Below are 21,679 nucleotides of genomic sequence, written 5' to 3' on the forward strand. Positions count from 1 at the left end.
CAAAAGAGTATAATATTTACTTCTTTGTTTGTTTAAAAATTGAGTTTTTAGTACATATCCCTCCTACTTCCAGCAAGGATTCTTTTTGGTTTTTGGTGGTTTTTTTTTTTGACAAGAAAGTAGGATTTATTGGTGGGCATGAGTAAAGAGGGGACAGCAACAAGGCTTTCATTAGTGCAGGGCCCGCTGTTTGTCCAGAGGGCCACGATTAGGGATGTATTTGGCCCCACAGCCATCCGGGATAAGCCGCTTTTCTGCCACCGTGTTTTCAAATTCGTCGGAGTTAAACTCAGTAAATCCCCACTTCTTGGATATGTGGATCTTCTGGCGGCCAGGGAACTTGAACTTGTCCCTGCGGAGGGCCTCAATCACACGCTTCTTGTTCTGTAGCTTGGTGCGGATGGACATTATGACTTGGCCAATGTGGACCCTGGCCACTGTGCTCTGGGGCTTTCCAAAGACACCGCGGCCTATCAGCTCCAGCACAGGACAACATCTTGTTGATGCGGATGGCAGTGGAAGAGGTGGAGCTGCACTCGGATGTGAAAACCATCTTTGCCACAGCTTTTCACCACATACTTGTTGGCACAAATACAGGGAGCCTCCAGGGCTTCAGAGGAGCGCTGCTCATACCCATCCGACACACCATGTGGCCACAGAGTGGGAACTCATCCACCTTTGACCTCTTCCGCCCCAGGTCAAAGATGCGGATCTTAGCATCAGGGACACCTCGGCAGAAGCGAGATTTTGGGTACGGCTTGTTCTTACAATACCGGTAACAGCAAGCGGGGCGGCGTCCCACAGTGACACCATGATCTTTAGTGGCGCACCGGAGGGAAAGAGGCGCTCCCACGCCCGCTCACGCCTTATATAGGCAGTCTGTATTCACGCGTAGGAACCATGGAGTCCGGGAGAGGGCAGGTAGACGCCCTCAGGTCGAATTCTACCTGAGATCAAAACTAAGCAAAGGGCAGTGGACTGACGAGAGTGCTTTTGGAGGGCTTATCTCTCGGCATACATGAAGAGTGTGCAGAATGAAGTCCACTCTTGCAGAAGCAGTAGTCTGTAAATGCAGATGGCCCTCCCCCTGGTCAGCTGGGCTTCCCCCACGTGAAGTCTGCAGCCTCCAATATGCTCTTCAAAGCATTATGCCATTCTGAAAGTCAGGCTGGACGCTGGGTGGAATGTGTCACAGAAACGGAAGAACAACTCCCCATTGCTAGAGCTGCCATCACTATTTCCACTGGGCTTAGCAGTGACACGTTTGGTTAACCATTTTGTTAGCCTCCGGTTAACCACGCATGCTTTGAAAACCTTACAGAAGTGGGGAGATGTCTATATATAATGTTATTCATAGAAAAAGTAACCCCACGAGATACAGTTCTTTCCTTAGCTGCCACACCAAATCCAGACTCTCTATAACTGGCATTTGGTGAAAGGAAGAAATCACTTGATAAACACCCTTTGGTGATTAATTTATCTGTAAACTAGGGTGGAGTGGAAAATTCTCTAAAAAAAGGGAATGGAGCTTGTCTGAGTTTGGAGTCCTTTGACTCAATCTTGTATCCACTTTTCTTTTACAATGATTCTGCCTTATCATTGTATACGAATAAATACAAATATCAGAGCCCTTGGGTAGAGCATGTTTTCCACCTCCAGTTGAGCTGACTTCCTTTCCTCCTCTATATCTTTTTCCCTTCTCTCTGGCCTTTTGCCTCTTTCTTCCTTTTTGCCTTTTCCACATGCTTTTTATATTATCTACCATCTTCTTCTAACTAGGCAAACTGTCAGGCTGCACCACAAAGAACAACGTCAGGTTCAAATCCCTTGTCTACACTGGCTCTCGAGCAGGTGACTTAACATTTATTTCTTCAGAGGAATTTCCCACATCGTCAGATCATGGGGGATGATCTTCATCACCTACCTCGAAGGTTTAATATCTGCAAAGAACTTTGCTCGCTCTAGAAGGAAGGCACTGATTTAGGACAAGCTACTACATTATTGTCAGTCCCTGGTGAGTAGTTGCTTAGGAGAAATTTGGAGTCAGAAAAGAAATTGCTTAAGCTGGAAGAGAAGACAGTTCATGAAAATGATATCTTAAGCTTGTTAGAAGATAAATTCTTAGGCTATTTTCAATGAATAAATCAAACAGAAAGCTTTCTATTTGGCGTTTTTAGAACGGTACTCAGTTGTGACAATATGATTTAAAGAGGTGGTTCCACATTCCCCACTCCACCACCCCCATTACTTAGGTTGTAGGCAGTGTAACAGTAGAGTTAGATCTCTGGTTTATTGAATTGTACACCATGGAGACAATGGAAATGAAGAGGTAAAAAGATAGCTTAGCAAGAGACTGTAATTTCACTCTTAAAAGTGTGCCAAATAGTTAATGTATTCTGCTAGTCATACCTCCTGAAACAAGAAAAGCTCTCCAATTAGAAAAGAGTACAGAAAACTTATTCTTCAACAGCTAGATATTAATGGAATTTTTAAAATGCGTGTGAGAATCAACATGATTTGGATACACATCAGCTCAGAAAAAAAAGTTGTTCCTCATTTTTTGGCTGGAAATGCTCTGGACTATCATCTTCTTGGGCCTAATTCAAAAGTTCTCCTTAAGCATAACTTTTTATAAACACACAAACAACCAAACTCTTCATAAATTATAAATGGCTTCTCTTGGAAATGCCTTAAATGTAGATATGCATTATAAAAAATATTTTTTTTTGCCTTAAATGTTAACATCAACCAAAAAAAACCCCATCTTTTGTGTTTTGTTTTAGTTTCCCCATGCACAGCTTTATTCTTGCTGCTGTGTTTTGCCTAGAAACCCAAAGATTGTGCTGTGATAGAAGCTTTTATTAATGATGGTGCTCCTTCATCCCAAGTCTCTCCCAGGTTTCTCCTGGTCCTTCCTGCTCAGTGAGAACAGGCCATTGACAAATGGCATTACTGATTCTCCATGTGCTCAGAGCCCAGGGGCTATTGGTGGATGTGCTGTCTGTGTTATCTGAGAGCTGCTGAGTTGCGCACCATACAGTCCAGACCACTCACAGGCGGACCGGGAAGTCTTTTTTAGGAGGATGGTAGAGCCATCACAGCAAGCTGATTTGGCTATTGGTCCAGTGGCTTTGGACCATGAACACTTACAAAGCACCCCCCAAAAAACTTAAGCAGCACTTAATGATCAGAGTTTATTACACACTCTTTCTCTTCCCCACCCCCATCCCCAGTCTTCTCCCACATCTTTGTTGACATGCTTGGGGGGACTCAAGCAGGGATCAGATCAGAGGCAAAGGAGAGTGTGGAGAACAGAATGTACCATATACCATTTTACCAAGAAGAAAATCAGAACTGGACATACGCCACATGTTAGTGAGGTGTGGATATCGATACCAAGGGGCAGGACAACTTATACTTCCATACAATCTACTACCCATAGTTTAAGAGAAACACATGGAGACTCTTTACCTATAATAAGCTTGTGGCCCCCTTGGCCAGACAACACAGGTCTCCACAAGGAATGGCACACATCTTGCCATTCCCCAGCAAGTGGAATAAAGCTAGAACACGACAATATGGAACAGCCGTCTTGGAGAAGCCTTGCCAACACCAGGCAGAGGTGTGTCCGGGAAGGTCCTTTTAGTCAGACATTCAGATGCAGAAGTTTGAGCACCCGAGTTACTGAGAGGTGTCCTCTGGGGATGGAGTGGGGGTGGGAGGGCAGTGCCCACTGAACACAGCTGCTCTAGGAAGGGTGTGGGTAAGGATCTGATGGAGGACTGGTGATGGGGTGCCTGGCTGCTCCACCCAAGCAGCACACTGCCAAGTCGTGGACCTCCCGCCTCCGACACTGCCGTGCAGTGGCCCTTCATGATGGTCATCAAGCACACACCCAAGGACTGCTGTGCATTAAAAGGGGAGCAATTGGTATAGTTAATGTTGCCCGCTGTCCATCTTTCTTGGGATGATGGGAAGTGTAGCAGTGAGGAGAAATCCTATCCATCACTATTCATTGCATCACTTTTTTGCCCAGTAATGAGGTCACCCCACTCAGGAAGGGCCCTGGGATGCACATATGGTATCAAGTTTGCTGTGGGAACTTGAATCTGAATTTCATGACTTCTGTGCAATTAAAGCCCCAAACTTAGTTGCATTAACATGGATTTTCCGTAGTGAGTTATAAATGCAAAGTTCTATGTTTCATATGTCTTTTTCTAACATATGTTACTGCCTGTGTCTCTGATTAAAAGCTCGTCCAAAATAAAATAACAAAGGATGACTTTTTTTTCCAATAGAACTTTCCTCTATAAAAGCTAGAAATAAGCCCTTACCTAAAATTACCCAGGCTTGCAGGTGCTGGGTTTTGGGGTGTGTGTAGTGTTCACTAGCAAGACAAAGGGCATTATTCTCCCTGCAACCACCACCAGAAGGCATTCTTTCTGTGGAGAAAATTGTAGGCCAACGCTTTAAAGACATTCCATGGCTAGGCACCACTCCTGGAGACTTGCAGGCAGCAGGCAGGCAGGAAGGCAATCATCAAATATTTATTCTAAGGCCACTGTGTATTCAGCACCTTTAAAATTGCCAGGGAAACCAGCCAGGAGCATGTAATACCTGCTAGGGCCAAGTTAGTACCCAAGGTCATTCCGTAGTGCTTAAGGAGCTCAGTAATCTGAAAGGAGCAGGGAACCCTGAAACTGTAAGATGGCAGTATCTCACCTGGGTATGGGGATATTGACAGAATAGGAGAATAAAATCCAAGAAAAGACTCATTAACTAAAGCCGATACTTAACAGTTGCACCACCCCCATCTTTTCCTTTTACATCCCCCCTAACCGACACCCAGCTCCCATTCCCTACACACAACACACATACAAGCCTGCACTACTACTACCATTCACCATCATCATCACCTCTGCCCAGAAACTGAACCGGATGGATCAAGCCATCAGTTTGTTTGTTTTTTTAAAATAATGAACACATTTTAAAAATAATAAGGCAAATGTGCTAAGCTGTGCAAATACAAGGATATTCATCACAGTGTCCTTAGAGAGGGAAAATGGTAGCAGCATGTATGGAACATCAACTGAGAATTGGGATACTCCCCGCGAGAAAATCCAACATCTATTAGGCATGACGTGAGATTTTGTGGGGGGCAGGGATATGGGGACACGGGCTTGTATGGCACACATCCTGGCCTGTGCAGAGGTGAGCAGGACTCTCACCCTCTTGCATTAAGTTCTCTAATCTAGTTTTGTTGATGCAGCTGAAAAGTCACGTTAGTTGTTTTGACATGTGCGTCACATAGGGGTGCTCTACAAAGTCATCCGAAATCCCTGCATCCTCTGTTACATATGTAACCGCCAAGCTACGTCTCCCCTGAGCTTCCAGTGTACAGTACTGGTGTTTTGGGGGGTTTGTTTTTGTTAACCAAGCATAATTTGTTACACTAATCCCCATTAAATTTCTCATATTGGATTCCTTGATGCTAGTCTGCCAAGACCTTTTTGGATACTGGTTCATCATCCAGTGTATTTAACACTCTCTTACTAGCTTTGTATCATACACAGTTGACGGATGTGGCTTCTGCACTTTCTCTTTAGTTCTAAGCCAGCTGGGAGATGCTAGAATTGTAGAAAAAAGAGGGTGCCAGTGTCTGGCAGAGGAGTCAAATGCCCTGAGACATACCGAAATCCTGGCGTGGACCTTATCCACTCCAGGGCAAAGTATCTTTCTGGCTTTTATTGTTCACGATACAGTGTTTCACTTAAGGTGACGTCATAGTGAATATCAGTCATTCTCAGATGAAGTCGAGAGTTTCTATTAGCCCTATTAAACGATAAGAGATTCTTATTTTGCTTAAGTGCTTTATTTTTAAAATAATTTTTAATTGACAAAATTCATATAACATAAAATTAGCCATTATAAATTGTACCTTTCAGTGGAATTTAGTACATTCAAAACGTTGTGCAGGGCTTCCCTGGTGGCGCAGTGGTTGGGAGTCCGCCTGCCGATGCAGGGTGCGTGGGTTCGTGCCCCAGTCCGGGAGGATCCCGCGTGCCGCGGGGCGGCTGGGCCCGTGAGCCATGGCCGCTGGGCCTGCGCGTCCGGAGCCTGTGCTCCGCAGTGGGAGAGGCCACAGCAGTGAGAGGCCCGCGCACTGCAAAAAAACCCAAAAAAAAACCCTTGTGCAACCATCACCTTTATCTAGTTCTAAAATATTTGCATCACCCCCAAAGGAAACCCTGTACCCATTAAGCAGTTACTCCCCATTCTCCCCTCCCGCCAGCCCCTGGCAATCACTACTCTGTTTTCTGTCTCTGTGCATTTACCTATTCTAGATATTTTGTGTAAATGGATTCATACACTATGTGACCCTTTCTGTCTGGCTTTTTCCATTTGATAATGTTTTTGAGATTCATGTATGTTTCCGCAGGTATCAGAACTTCATTCCCTTTTACGGATGAGTAATATTCCATTGTGCTTTATTTTGAATTTTAAAAATCTAAAGTAAAACAAATATATTTTAATGCTAAGAAAAAGAGGTTAATATCTCCTTTTCTTATTTTTCATCAAAAGCTGTTATTAAAACTCTGCCAACAAAACAACTCCACTCTGTCCGACTAATTATTCAGTATATCCTTATGGCTTATACAGTTTCTTATTCCATTATGTATCCCCATGTCATAGAGGAGGAATTTGAAGCTCAAGGTGACCAGACAAGTTGGCGGAGCCAGGCTTTTAAACCTAGGTTTCTCACTCCAAGCCTTTTGTTCTTCTTCTGAAGTTCTCCGAAACAATGACATTTCTTTCTTTATTTTAGACATTCATACAACTCACTTCTCCAACAGATTCCTACCCCTTAGCAGCCATCAACTCAGACCCTCTCTCTAATGGAATTGGGAGCTCAGGATCCTGCCCTCATTAGTTAGGTAGATTAGGACATGTAGAGCCAGGTGGTTTACTTATCTAAGGACTTATTTAAAGCTGTCTTACAGTAGAATGAAGACTAGCTCCTGCCCTCAGAACAGCAGTTGGTTCTGAAATTCACTAAGATGCACAGCCTGGGCTTCCCTGGTGGCGCAATGGTTGAGAGTCCGCCTGCCGATGCAGGAGACATGGGTTCATGCCCCGGTCCGGGAAGATCCCACGTGCCGCGGAGCGGCTGGGCCCGTGAGCCGTGGCCGCTGAGCCTGCGCATCCGGAGCCTGCGCGTCCGGAGCCTGTGCTCCGCAACGGGAGAGGCCACAACAGTGAGAGGCCCGCGTACCGCAAAAAAAAAAAAAAAAAAAAAAATGCACAGCCTCTTAAAATGCTCACCAGCCTGCTGAGTTATAAATGACAGCCCCTGAGTCAAAGAGATGCAGGGAAGCAGTATCTGAAATAGAACAATTCTATAAGTGTGTGTTCATTAATTTCTTCACTTAAGAATAAATTGAAGGCTCAGTCTTGCAGAATTGTAATTACTATACGATTTAGACTTTAATATAAAAAGGGTGGCAGGGAAATTGCTTAAGATTTGTCTCTGGGGTTTGTTTGGCTTTTTAACCACCGAAGTTTAACATGTCACCTAGCGCTTAGGTCTGCTTTACCTCACTTTAGAAGTTATACCCGCAAATGGACAATGAGAGAGTGAAATCAAACACTGAATTCTTTTCCTTGCTTACATTAGAATTGCCGAAGTTCCACTTTTCTGAGGTACCATCCTTATTTGTGAGATTTCCTTGCATCATTTTCCAGTGGACTAGAGTATTGATGTATAATACAATTCCTTTGTGTTTTTTAATAATTACATCATTTCTAATATCTTCAGAGTTAATACTTTTTAATGACAACATGACAAAGAGTATAAATAGTTTTCCTCCCAGACCCTATAGGATCCTCCCCTTTCCCTGGTAATCTCTTCTGCCAACCTGGTAGCCTTTTTTGAAATTTTACTACCAAACCAAAATCTAAAGCAGAAGAGTACTTAAACTGTGAAACCATCAGAGCTGAGTTACATTATACAAGTTTTGAAAGGAGCATACTTTATTCCAAGTGATTAAGCCGGGTGTGATTTTAATTAATTTTCTTAACAATGATTCTGAAATAAATGTGGATTTTAAGATCCACTCTGCTGTCAGAGTTATATGATCATTCTCAACAGACATCCTGAAGCCAAGATGTGAATCTGGGCATTAAAGCTATTTCTGCCTTGGCTAAGCGAAGTGCATAGTTTGTGTAACTATCCGTGGCACCCTCTCATCCCTACCTCTCTCCAACTTTGGGAAGCATTTTGGGATCCAACTGGCGACATAGTGTCATAAAATTCCATGGATAAATATCAGTTATTTTTCGTGAATTCAGAGACTTAATTTCAGAAATCCTTGATACCTAGAGCAAGTCAGTAATCATCGATATTGCAAGCACTCCTCCAGTGAAGACTTCTGGAGGTGTCACACCATTGACCATGTGGACCATTCAGGACCCTGTGTTACCACCTCAGCTGATCAACTATGTTGGGAAGGAGAACGAAAGAGGAAATTACATTTACAGAAATACATTGGGGTGGCCACTGATGGCGATTGCTTCATGTTCAAAAGGAAATATGAAGATGGATTTTCTCTTATTTTCATATAGATAGTCTCTCACTTGTGGTCAATCAGCAACACTACATTTTGATGTTATCACGTTCTTTTCTGGAACAAAACCCAAGAGCCGTTTTTAATTAAAACCTTTCTAGAAAGAATGCTTCAACCATGCCTACCCCCCATCCAACTGAATTTCAAATATTTGTTTAATTCGGTTTGGCTTTCAGAGTCTGTAAAGCATAAGCAATCGGCCGAGCTGAAAATGGAGAAGAAATGTTTTTAAAGTTCCACAAATGTTTCTAATGGGCAAGAGTGAGTTGTTAATGGGAGATAAATTGCCTGGGGTGGGTGTGGGTGGGTGTGTCGTGCGAGTGTGCTCACGCAGGCCACATGCGTGCACCCACGTGGAGGTAATGACGTTTGCGTGTACCTGGGCCTCACAGGACATGCTGTGATGCAAAACTGTGCTAAGCTGGAGAGTAAAGAGGTGCTGGGACGGGGCCACCATGGCAGCGGTCGTGCATGGTATGGGATGAGGTAGATAGCTGGTTTCTTACCAGAACTCAGATCCTGGGCAGCAGGCCCATCCTCCCATTGGGAACAGTGAACAAGGAGCTGATAAAATACACAGACCGAAAGAAAATGACCCCTATTGACTGAAACCAGCTGTGTCAGGCTTCTCGCTGTCTCTCCTGATTTGCTCTCTCAAATAAATGGATGTGGTAGAGGATGAGAGAAAGTAAACAGAATCATTTTTTCTTTCTTGCAGTCGCACCTCAGTAACAGCCCTGGTTTTTATAGCTGAAAAATATGTTTATTTGCTCATTAATTTCCCTCTCTCTCCCTTGCCTTTTCTTGGCATTGGGTAGAATGTTATTTAAAATAAGACACAGTTCGGCTTCAAAAAGAAAAAATCATTCTGCAAAATACAGCTTGGACTCATTTGCTGGTCATTTATCATCCCTAAGAGAGTGGGGTACAAATATCTTTATTTGGTATGTTTTAATGATTTATAGGGCGATGACTCTTGTTGGCACCAGGATACAGGGAAGCAGCAGTCTCTTTAGGACTTTTCGAAGTGCCCCAAACTGTTTAGAAATGACATGGAGAATATTAAATGTGGTATACGCACAGCAGCTCGATAATCATTTGTCTTCACCGCCTTCCTTTCAAAGATGAGGTAGGCTGGTGCTTTGGGGGTGGACTCAACCCACAGGCCTGAGATTCTCTAAGGGGTGCTTAAAAGTCTTCATTTCCACACTCGGGTGTGTGTGTTTTCTTTCCAGTACTTCAAAAAGGCTTTGGTTTTCTGTATCTCCCATTTCCTTCGGGTAGTGGGCAAATAATAATGTGCCTAACATTAGTGCCCAATAAATATTTGTTGAACGAACAGTTAAATGGAATGTTATAAGGCTTATTAGCATTATTGCCTTGGCATGAAACCTGCAAGAATAGACTTGAGGCAATCAAGTAATTTCCCTTAACAGTGCAAGCTAATTATTTGAGAGATGAAGATCTGGTGCATAGTGTTTATTTGTCAGGCTCCATTTGCTCCTAATTGAAGGTAGAAAGGTTGTTTGTAGCATTGAAGGGATAACATAGTGACCCACTGCTAAACAGCTTTTCAATTTTCCATGCTACTCTTTCAGGGAAGATGTATCAAGATGAAGTTAATGCGCATTCCTTTTGTTTATTTGTGTTTTCTTTTTTTCTGTTATCGTTTTTTTTAGATTTTTAAAATTTATTTATTTATTTTTGGCTGCATGGTGTCTTAGTTGCAGCACGTGGGATCTTCGTTGAGGCATGCCTTTTGTTGCGGCGTGCGGGCTCCTCGTTGCGGTGCGTGGGCTTCTTTCTAGTTGTGGCGTGCGGGTTTTCTCTTCTCTAGTTGTGGCGCTCAGGCTCCAGAGCACGTGGGCGCTGCAGTTTGCAGCTCGCGGGCTCTAGTTGAGGCGCGCAAGCTCAGTAGTTGTGGCATGCGGGCTTAGTTGCCCTGCCACACGTGGGATACTAGCTCGCCGGCTAGGGATCGAACCTGCATCCCCTGCATTGTAAGGCAGATTCTTTACCACTGGACCACCAGAGAAGTCCCTTCTGTTATCATTTTTAGAGGGCAGGCAGGGTGTGGAGCAGGGATCTCTTTTGACAGTAATTTAAAAATCCACCTACCTGCCTGTATGACTTCTGAAGTCATTCTGCTAATGTTGGTTGTCTGATAAAATTGTCCTTTCATATGAATGCCACCTGCAGTGATCCAAGATGAAAATGCTACATTCGCATCCTAAACCTCAGAAACTTCCATTTCTTCATTCATTCCAGAAATATGAATTCAGTGCCCAATATGTGCCAGGCTCCGTGCTAAAGCTTTGCATTTAATACTGAGCAAAATCCAACATGGTTCCTGCTGTCATGAAGCTTATAATCTGGGATGGTTGGTGGGTATTAACTGAATGATCATACTAAAAATCGTAACTACAAACTGAATTTTAAAAAGAGGAATATGGTTCTACTGGGTCCATGTAACAACAGGAATTGATTTAGACCAGGAGACCAGGGAGAAGTTTACTAAGGAGGATCCTGCGGCTGAGAGCTCTAGAATGTCTGAGGAAAAGGAAAGATCATCCCAGGCAAGAAGATGATCAAATGCAAAGCGTTGGTGGGAAGGCCGGGCCACACTCCTCAGTGCCTATGCATATACTATATTAAGGGCTTGACCTTCATCCTCTGAACATTGGAAAGACCTAGAACGGTAATATATCTGAAGGTTAGGAAGTAGGGCTAGGGAGAACAGATACCTGGACCTTATCAGATCTGTGTTTGGGGGGTGGGGAATATAAGGACCCATTCTTCATAAATGTAACGAGAGGTGATCGTGCTAAGCTCTGGATGGTCCTTTGCTGCAGTTGAGCTGCCTGGAAATTCTCACCACCCACCCTTCCCTCTGCCAAGTTTTGGAACGAGTGTATCTGGGTCTCCACTTGTGTGCTGGACTGTGCAGCAATGCCATCTTGTCATTTTTTTCTGGGTCCTGCTCTTCTTTCTGCCTTTCCTTTTAATGATGGGGAGGTGGTATAACACAGTTTATTCCTGTTTTGGCAAAGTATGCATGGCAAGCCTTTCAGCCCCTTCTCTGCTGGCGTAGAGAACAGGCTGTGGAGGTAACTCACCTCCACCCCTCTCCAGTGGCGAGAGCTTGGGCACGTGGCTTAGTCTCTCTTTGTGCCTTGCAGGGTTGTTCTGAGGATTAGGTGAGTTAATACTTGTGAAACACAGAACGAGGAGTGGCACATAGTGAGTGCTCAGTTGATGCCAGCAGTTATTATTAGCTGTTTTTACTGATATGGCAAGGTGTCAAAGATGTGTATTGTTGAAGTGAAAAAAAGCAAGATACGAAACGATATATCATAAAAAGGGCTTGCACAAACGTATTCTGATAAACGTTAAGGATATGTCTGCGGATACTTGGTGGTTATATCTGAGGAATGGGTCTTAGAAGGAAGAAGGTAGGCAGGTAGTTTTTACTTTCTCACCACATATTCTTCTTTGTTTGTTTTGTTTTTTGCGGTACGCGGGCCTCTCACTGCTGGGGCCCCTCCCAACACGGAGCACAGGCTCCGGACGCGCAGGCTCAGCGGCCATGGCTCACGGGCCCAGCCGCTCCGCGGCATGTGGGATCTTCCCAGACCAGGGCATGAACCGGCGTCCCCTGCATCGGCAGGCAGACCCTCAACCACTGCGCCACCAGGGAAGCCCCACCACATATTCTTGTAGTAGTTTTTTTTTTTTTTTTTACTATGCAGCTGTATATTTTTATAATAATGAAATTATAAAGAATAGTCTAGAAAATCCATCAATAGTATTTGCTATGTCAATTAAAAAATAAAGATCTCAGTATATTTTTTCATAATTTTCTCCACTTTTAAGTTTGGAGATGTCACTTAGAAACTTTTCTTGGAGTAAAGAAACGTGTATCTGAAGTCCAGCAATTCATCCAATGTTCACTTCTTTGTTTATGTTCTATTCAAATAAGAGTTTTTTAAACCACGTGCTATCCCATTGTTATAAAATTATTCTACTTGTTCTTCCGTCTCTTCGTACGCATAGAGAGAGCTGTCTGGAATACTGTTCACCCACCAAACAATGCATTTGGTTCATTGGTTGCTGACTTCATTGTACTTTTAAGAGTTGCTTAAATTTTTTATAATGAGCATTTTTATAAAAACACTGAAATCGGGGCTTCCCTGGTGGCACAGTGGTTGAGTCCGCCTGCCGATGCAGGGGACACGGGTTCGTGCCCCGGTCCGGGAAGATCCCACATGCCGCGGAGCGGCTGGGCCCGTGAGCCATGGCCGCTGAGCCTGCGCATCCGGAGCCTGTGCTCCGCAATGGGAGAGGACACAACAGTGAGAGGCCCGCGTACCGCAAAACAAAACAAAACACTGAAATCATTTCTAAAAATTGGAGATGAGGAGTATCTGTTCACTTTTCTGTTTAGTAATAAACACAATATGAAGCATCTAATCATTCCCAGGGATTCAGGAAGCTTAACTTTTTCAGGATGATCCTGGTGCAGGTCAGTAGCTTCTGTGTGGTACATGTTGCTCATGAAAGAGGAGGCAAGTGGGCTCCGTGGTTACTGCATCAGGACACAGGAAATGTATTCAGTGATTATTGGATATTAACATATAGTCTGGCAAACTGCCCCCCCTTTTTTTAACAAGTGGAGGCTGTTTACATTTGACTAAAGATTTTGACGAATTGAATTGGTACTTATCAATAGTTTAGTCTGACCAGCTGAGAATCATTAATATTGTACAGGGCTGGCACATGGTTGCTTCCATCATCATTTAAATACAACTCTTCCATTTCGCAGTGATTACACGCCACCATCATCAATCAGATAAGAATGCAAATCAGGAGAGAACTTTGAGTCCCGTAGTAAATATTTTATGAAGCCAATGTAAGCTTGCCAACTAGATATCATCTCTGCAGAAGACACATTTCCAAGGGGTAACTGCATTATACAGTACTTAGTACATTGTGCCCCTCAGGATATGATGATAATTGTCCATGTACAAGAAAAAACAATTTTGAAGAAACTGCGACCAAGTTGATTGCCAACTGATTTTTTTTTTAACATCTTTATTGGAGTATACTTGCTTTACAATGGTGTGTTAGTTTCTGCTTTATAACAAAGTGAATCAGCTATACCTATACATATATCCCCATATCTCATCCCTCTTGCGTCTCCTTCCCTCCCACCCTCCCTATCCCACTCCTCTAGATGGTCACAAAGCACTGAGCTGATCTCCCTGTGCTATGCAGCTGCTTCCCACTAGCTATCTATTTTACGTTTGGTAGTGTATATAAGTCCATGCCCCTCTCTCACTTTGTCCCGGCTTACCCTTCCCCCTCCCCGTGTCCTCAGGTCCATTCTCTACATCTGCGTATTTATAACTGTCTTGCCCTTAGGTTCTTCACAACCTTTTTTTTTTTTTAGATTCCCTATATATGTGTTAGCATATGGTATTTGTTTTTCTCTTTCTGACTTACTTCACTCTGTATGACAGACTCTAGGTCCATCCACCTCACTACAAATAACTCAATTTCGTTTATTATTTCATTTATTTTTATGGCTCAGTAATATTCCATTGTATATATGTGCCACATCTTCTTCATCCATTCATCTGTCGATGGACACTTAGGTTTCTTCCATGTCCTTCCTATTGTAAATAGAGGGGCAATGAACATTGTGGTACATGACTCTTTTAAAATGATGGTTTACTCAGGGTTTATGCCCAGTAGTGGGATTGCTGGGTCGTATGGTAGTTCTGTTTTTACTTTTTTTAAGGAACCTCCATACTGTTCTCCATAGTGGCTGTATCAATTTACATTCCCACCAGCGGTGCAAGAGGGTTCCCTTTTCTCCACACCCTCTCCAGCATTTATTGTTTGTAGACTTTTTTTGGCAGTACGCGGGCCTCTTACTGCTGTGGCCTCTCCCGTTGCAGAGCACAGGCTCCAGACGCGCAGGCTCAGCAGCCATGGCTCACGGGCCCAGCTGCTCTGTGGCATGTGGGATCTTCCCAGACCGGGGCACGAACCCGTGTCTCCTGCATTGGCAGGTGGACTCTCAACCACTGCGCCACCAGGGAAGCCCCTGTTTGTAGACTTTTTTGATGATGGCCATTCTGACTGGTGTGAGGTGATACCTCATTGTAGTTTTGATTTGCATTTCTCTAATGATTAGTGATGTTGAGCATCCTTTCATGTGTTTGTTGGCAATCTGTATATCTTCTTTGGAGAAATGTCTGTTTAGGTCTTCTGCCCGTTTTTGGATTGGGTTGTTTGTTTTTTTGATATTGAGCTGCATGAGCTGCTTGTATATTTTGGAGATTAATCCTTTGTCAGTTGCTTCGTTTGCAAATATTTTCTCCCATTCTGAGTGTTGTCTTTTCATTTTATGGTTTACGGTTTCCTTTGCTGTGCAAAAGCTTTTAAGTTTCATTAGGTCCCATTTGTTTATTTTTGCTTTTAGCTCCATTTCTCTAGGAGGTGGATCAAGAAGGATCTTTCTGTGATTTATGTCAAAGAGTGTTCTGCCTATCTTTTCCTCTAAGAGTTTTATAGTGTCTGGCCTTATATTTAGGTCTTTAATCCATTTTGAGTTTATTTTTGTGTATGGTGTTAGGGAGTGTTCTACTTTCATCATTTTACATGTAGCTGTCCAGTTTTCCCAGCACCACTTATTGAAGAGGCTGTCTTTTCTCCATTGTATATTCTTGCCTCCTTTATCAAAGATAAGGTGACCATACGTGCGTGGGTTTATCTCTGGGCTTTCTATCCTGTTCCACTGATCTATATTTCTGTTTTTGCGCCAGTACCATACTCTCTTGATTACTATAGCTTTGTAGTATAGTCTGAAGTCAGGGAGCCTGATTCCTCCAACTCCGTTTTTCTTTCTCAAGATTGCTTTGGCTATTTGGGGTCTTTTGTGTTTCCATACAAATTGTGAAATTTTTTGCTCTAGTTCTGTAAAACATGCCTTTGGTAGTTTGATAGGGATTGCATTGAATCTGTAGATTGCTTTGGGTAGTACAGTCATTTTCACAGTGTTGATTCTTCCATTCAAGAACATGGTATATCTCTCCATCTTTTTTTATCTCTTTAATTTCTTTTATCAGTGTCTTATAATTTTCTGCATACAGGTCTTTTGTCTCCTTAGGTAGGCTTATTCCTAGGTATTTATTCTTTTTGTTGCAGTGGTAAATGGGAGGTTTCCTTAATTTCTCTTTCAGATTTTTCATCATTAGTGTATAGGAATGCAAGAGATTTTGTATCTCTTGCATTAATTTTGTATCCTGCTACATTACCAAATTCATTGATTAGCTCTAGTAGTTTTTTGATGGCATCTTTAGGATTCTCTAGGTATAGTATCATGTCATCTGCAAACAGAAACAGTTTTACTTCTTTTCTGATTTGGATTCTTTTTATTTTTTTCTTCTCTGATTGCTGTGGCTAAAAGTTCCAAAACTATGTTGAATAAGAGTGGTGAGAGTGGGCAACCTTGTCCTATTCCTGATCTTAGTGGAAATGATTTCAGTTTTTCACCATTGAGAACGATGTTGGCTGTGGGTTTGTCATATATAGCCTTTATTATGTTGAGGTAAGTTCCCTCTATGCCTACTTTCTGGAGAGTTTCTATCATAAATGGGTGTTGAATTTTGTCAAAAGCTTTTTCTGCATCTATTGAGATGATCATATGTTTTTTTCTCCTTCAATTTGTTAATATGGTATATCACATTGATTGATTTGCATATATTGAAGAATCCTTGCATTCCTGGGATCAACCCCACTTGATCATGGTGTATGATCCTTTTAATGTGCTATTGGATTCTGTTTGCTAGTATTTTGTTGAGGATTTTTGCATCTATGTTCATCAGTGATATTGGCCTGTAGTTTTCTTTCTTTGTGACATCTTTGGTTTTGGTATCAGGGTGATGGTGGCCTTGTAGAATGAGTTTGGGAGTGTTCCTCCCTCTGCTATATTTTGTAAGAGTTTGAGAAGGATAGGTGTTAGCTCTTCTTTAAATATCTGATAGAATTCACCTGTGAAGCCATCTGGTCCTGGGCTTTTGTTTGTTGGAAGATATTTAATCACAGTTTCAATTTCAGTGCTTGTGATTGGTCTGTTTATATTTTCTATTCCTTCCTGGTTCAGTCTCGGAAGGTTGTGCTTTTCTAAGAATTTGCCCATTTCTTCCATGTTGTCCATTTTATTGGCATATAGTTGCTTGTAGTAATCTCTCATGATCCTTTGTATTTCTGTAGGGTCACTTGTTACTTTTCCTTTTTCATTTCTAATTCTATAGATTTGAGTCTTCTCCCTTTTTTTCTTGATGAGTCTGGCTAATGGTTTATAAATTTTATCTTCTCAAAGAACCAGCTTTTAGTTTCATTGATCTTTGCTATCATTTCCCTCATTTCTTTTTCATTTATTTCTGATCTGATCTTTATGATTTCTTTCCTTCTGATAACTTTGGGGTTTTTTTGTTCTTCTTTCTCTAATTGCTTTAGGTATAAGTTTAGGTTGTTCGTTTGAGATGTTTCTTGTTTCTTGAGGTAGGATTGTATTGGTATAAACTTCCCTCTTAGAACTGCTTTTGCTGCATCCCATAGGTTTTGGGTTGTCGTATTTTCATTACCATTTGTTTCTGGTATTTTTTTATTTCCTCTTTGATTTCTTCAGTGATCTCTTGGTTATTTAGTAGTGTATTGTTTAGCCTCCGTGTGTTTGTATTTTTTACAGTTTTTTTTCCTGTAATTGATATCTAGTCTTATAGCATTGTGGTTGGAAAAGATACTTGATACAATTTCAATTTTCTTAAATTTACCAAGGCTTGATTTGTGACCCAAGATATGATCTATCCTGGAGAATGTTCCATGAGCACTTGAGAAGAAAGTGTATTCTGTTGTTTTTGGATGGAATGCCCTATAAATATCAATTAAGTCCATCTTGTTTAATGTATCATTTAAAGCTTGTGTTTCCTTATTTATTTTCATTTTGGTTGGTATGTCCATTGGTGAAAGTAGGGTGTTAAAGTCCCCCACTATTATTGTGTTACTGTCGATTTCCCTTTTTATGGCTGTTAGCATTTGCCTTCTGTATTGAGGTGCTCCTATGTTGGGTGCATAAATATTTACAATTGTTATATCTTCCGCTTGGATCAATCCCTTGATCGTTATGTAGTGTCCTTCTTTGTCTCTTTTAATTGTCTTTATTTTAAAGTCTATTTTGTCTGATATGAGAATTGCTACTCCAGCTTTCTTTTGATTTCCATTTGCATGGAATATCTTGTTCCATCCCCTCACTTTCAGTCTGTATGTGTCCCTAGGTCTGAAGTGGGTCTCTTGTAGACAGCATATATATGGGTCTTGTTTTTGTATCCATTCAGCCAGTCTGTGTCTTTTGGTTGGAGCATTTAATCCATTTACATTTAAGGTAATTATTGATCTGTATGTTCCTATTACCATTTTCTTAATTATTTTGGGTTTGTTATTGTAGGTCTTTTCCTTCTCTTTTGTTTTCTGCCTAGAGAAGTTCCTTTGACATTTGTTGTAGAGCTGGTTTTGTGGGCTGACTTCTCTTAGCTTTTGCTTCTTTGTAAAGGTTTTAATTTCTCCATAGAATCTGAATGAGACCCTTGCTGGGTAGAGTAATCTTGGTTGTAGGTTTTTCCCTTTCATCCCTTTAAGTATGTCCTGCCACTCCCTTCTGCCTTGCAGAGTTTCTGCTGAAAAATAACAGTTAATAAGCTGTTAACCTCATGGGGATTCCCTTGTATGTTATTTGTTGCTTTTCCCTTGCTGCTTGTAATATTTTTTCTTTGTATTTAATTTTTGATAGTTTCATTAATATGTGTCTTGGCATGTTTCTCCTTGGATTTATCCTGTATGGGACTCTCTGTGCTTCCTGGACTTGACTGTTTCCTTTCCCATATTAGAGAAGTTTTCAACTATAATCTCTTCAAATATTTTCTCAGTCCTTTTCTTTTTCTCTTCTTCTTCTGGGACCCCTATAATTCGAATGCTGGTGCATTTAATGTTGTCCCAGAGGTCTCTGAGACTGTCCTCAATTCTTTTCATTCTTTTTTCTTTATTCTGCTCTGAGGCAGTTATTTCCAGTATTTTATCTTCCAGGTCACTTATCCATTCTTCTGCCTCAGTTATTCTGCTATTGATTCCTTCTAGAAGTTTTTAAATTTCATTTATTGTGTTGTTCATCATTGTTTGTTTGCTCTTTAGTTCTTCTAGGTCCTTGTTAAACATTTCTTATATTTTCTCCATTCTATTTCCAAGATTCTGGATCATCTTTACTCTCATTACTCTGAATTCTTTTTCAGGTAGACTGATTATTTCCTCTTCACTTGTTTGTTCTGGTGGGTTTTTACCTTACTCCTTCATCTTCTGTGTATTTCTCTATCTTCTCATTTTGCTTAACTTACTGTGTTTGGGGTCTCCTTTTCACAGGCTGCAGGTTCGTAGTTCCCGTTGTTTTTGGTGTCTGCCCCCAGTGAGTAAGGTTGCTTCAGTGTGTTGTGTAGGCATCCTGTTGGTGGGGACTGGTGCCTGTGTTCTGGTGGATGAGGCGGGATCTTATCTTTCTGGTGGGCAGGACCATGTCCGGTGGTGTGTTTTGGGGTGTCTGTGAACTTATTATGATTTTAGGCAGCCTCTCTGCTAATGGGTGGGGTTGTGTTCCTGTCTTGCTAGTTGTTTGGCATGGGGTGTCCAGCACTGGAGCTTGTTGGTCATTGAGTGGAGCTGGGTCTTAGTGTTGAGACAGAGATCTCTATGAGAGCTCTCGTCGATTGATATTACAAGGGGCTGGGAGGTCTCTGGTGGACCAATGTCTTGTACTCAGCTCTCCCACCTCAGAGGCTCAGGCCTGACATCTGGCCAGAGCACCAAGACCCTGTCAGCCACACGGCTCAGAAGAAAAGGGAAAAAAGAAAGAAAGAAAAATAAAGTTATTAAAATAAAAAATAAATTATTAAAATTAAAAAATAAAGTAATTAAAGAAAAGAGAGCAACCAAACCAATAAACAAATCCACTAATGATAACAAGCGCTAAAAACTATCCTAAAAATAAAAAAACGGACAGACAGAACCCTAGGACAAATGGTAAAAGCAAAGCTATACAGACAAAATCACACGAAGAAGCATACACATACACGCTCACAAAAAGAGAAAAAGGGGAAAAAAAAATATATATATATAAAGGAAGAGAGCAACCAAATCAATAAACAAATCTACCAATGATATAATAAGTTCTAAATACTAAACTAAGATAAACATAAAGCCAGAAACAAATTAGATGCAGAAAGGAAACCCCAAGTCTACAGTTTCTCCCAAAGTCCATTGCCTCAGTTTTGGGATGATTCGTTGTCTATTCAGATATTCCAGAGATGCAGGGTACATCAAGTTGATGGTGGAGATTTAATCTGCTGCTCCCGAGGCTGCTGGGAGAGATTTCCCTTTCTCTTCTTTGTTCGCACTGCTCCTGGGGTTCAGCTTTGGGTTTGGCCCCGCCTCTGCGTGTAGGTCGCCCTCTGGTATCTGTTCTTTTGGGAGGTCTGAGGTCTTCTGCCAGCGTTCAGTAGGTGTTCTGTAGGAGCTGTTCCACATGTAGATGTATTTTTGATGTATTTGTGGGGAGGAAGGTGATCTCCACGTCTTACTCCTCTGCCATCTTGAAGGTCTTTCCCGCCAACTGATTCTTTAAATCTGGCCCAGACTCTTTTATTTATTTATTTATGGCTGCGTTGGGTCTTCGTTGCTTTGTGTGGGCTTTCTCTAGTTGTGGTGAGTGGAGGCTACTCTTTGCTGCAGTGCGCGGGCTTCTCATTGCGTTGGCTTCTCGTTGCGGAGCACAGGCTCTAGGCGTGTGGGCTTCAGTAGTTGCAGCACGTGGGCTCAGTAGTTGTGGCTCGCAGGCTCTAGAGTGCAGGCTCAGTAGTTGTGGCGCACGGGCTTAGTTGCTCCGTGGCATGTGGGATCTTCCCAGATCAGGGCTCGAACCCGTGTCCCCTGCATTGGCAGGAGGATTCTTAACCACTGCGCCACCACAGAAGCCCGGCCCAGACTCTTTAAATCTGGCCCACTGCCTAATTTTGCACAGTACAGGAGCTAAAAATGGTTTTTACATTTTAAAATGATGGAAAAATATCAAAAGTAGAATAGCATTTCGTGTCATGTGAAAGTTATATGAAATTCAGATATCCTGTCCCTGTCCAATATAAGTAAAGTTGTATTGGAACACAGCATAGTCATTTGTTTACATACTGTATACAGCTGTTTTTGTGCTAAAAGGGCTGAGTTGAGTAGTTGTGAGAGACCTTAAGGCATGCAATGAGGAAAACATTTACTATCTGACTTTTTATAGAAAAGCTTGCTGAGCCCTGCTTAGAGATCAGATTCAGGGAGAAGTTATTTGTGTACATGTCTGTTTGCTTATTGATGGATGATGCTTTTGTGTTGGACGTACCTGGCCTGTGATGTGGTCATCAAAGAAGCTGTAGGAGTGCAGTGGCCCATATTCTTCTACTTTCCTCATTTCCTTCCCAAAGTCAGAAGAACGTTATTATTATGTGAGAAAATTAGATTATTAAAGGGACTGTGAGAAGTATCATAGTAACAAATGGAAAGATCTACATATTGACTCAAGAAGTTATGGATTTCTTATCTAATTTGAAGACTTAACATTAGTTCTGTTCCTATATTCCAGAATTTGAAGTGATTTCCTCTTTGGGTCTGAGAAATCTTTTGAAAGGCAAAAATCTTTTATTCTTATGACTCATCATAAAACGCAGTGCCATATCGGATGGGCCCTTTGTTCAGCGGCAGTATCACATTGAATGGTTCCATTGGGTTTATACTTGCATTTGGCTGTCAGTAGGATATGATTAACAACTGGATAGTAGGAAATACCTTTTAGCAGAATATCTAGGGTATCCTGCTCATTTCCCATGACAGTTGAATTAATTAACATTCATGGCTGACATTGATACTTCTACGTACCATAATATATATGAAAATGTGAAATT

The 21,679-nt window shown here is 41.8% G+C and overlaps 1 protein-coding gene and 1 pseudogene across 1 annotated transcript in view; one reads left to right on the forward strand and one right to left on the reverse strand.

The window, feature by feature from the left end:
* CREB5 (cAMP responsive element binding protein 5) overlaps positions 1–21,679 on the forward strand; it is a 334,186-nt gene that overhangs the window by 297,674 nt on the left and 14,833 nt on the right. The gene's annotated exons all lie outside the window — the stretch shown is intronic.
* On the reverse strand, positions 172–21,189 carry LOC136128488 (large ribosomal subunit protein uL16-like; annotated as a pseudogene).

This window comes from Phocoena phocoena, chromosome 9 (assembly GCF_963924675.1).
Source record: "Phocoena phocoena chromosome 9, mPhoPho1.1, whole genome shotgun sequence".
Lineage (NCBI taxonomy): Eukaryota > Metazoa > Chordata > Mammalia > Artiodactyla > Phocoenidae > Phocoena > Phocoena phocoena.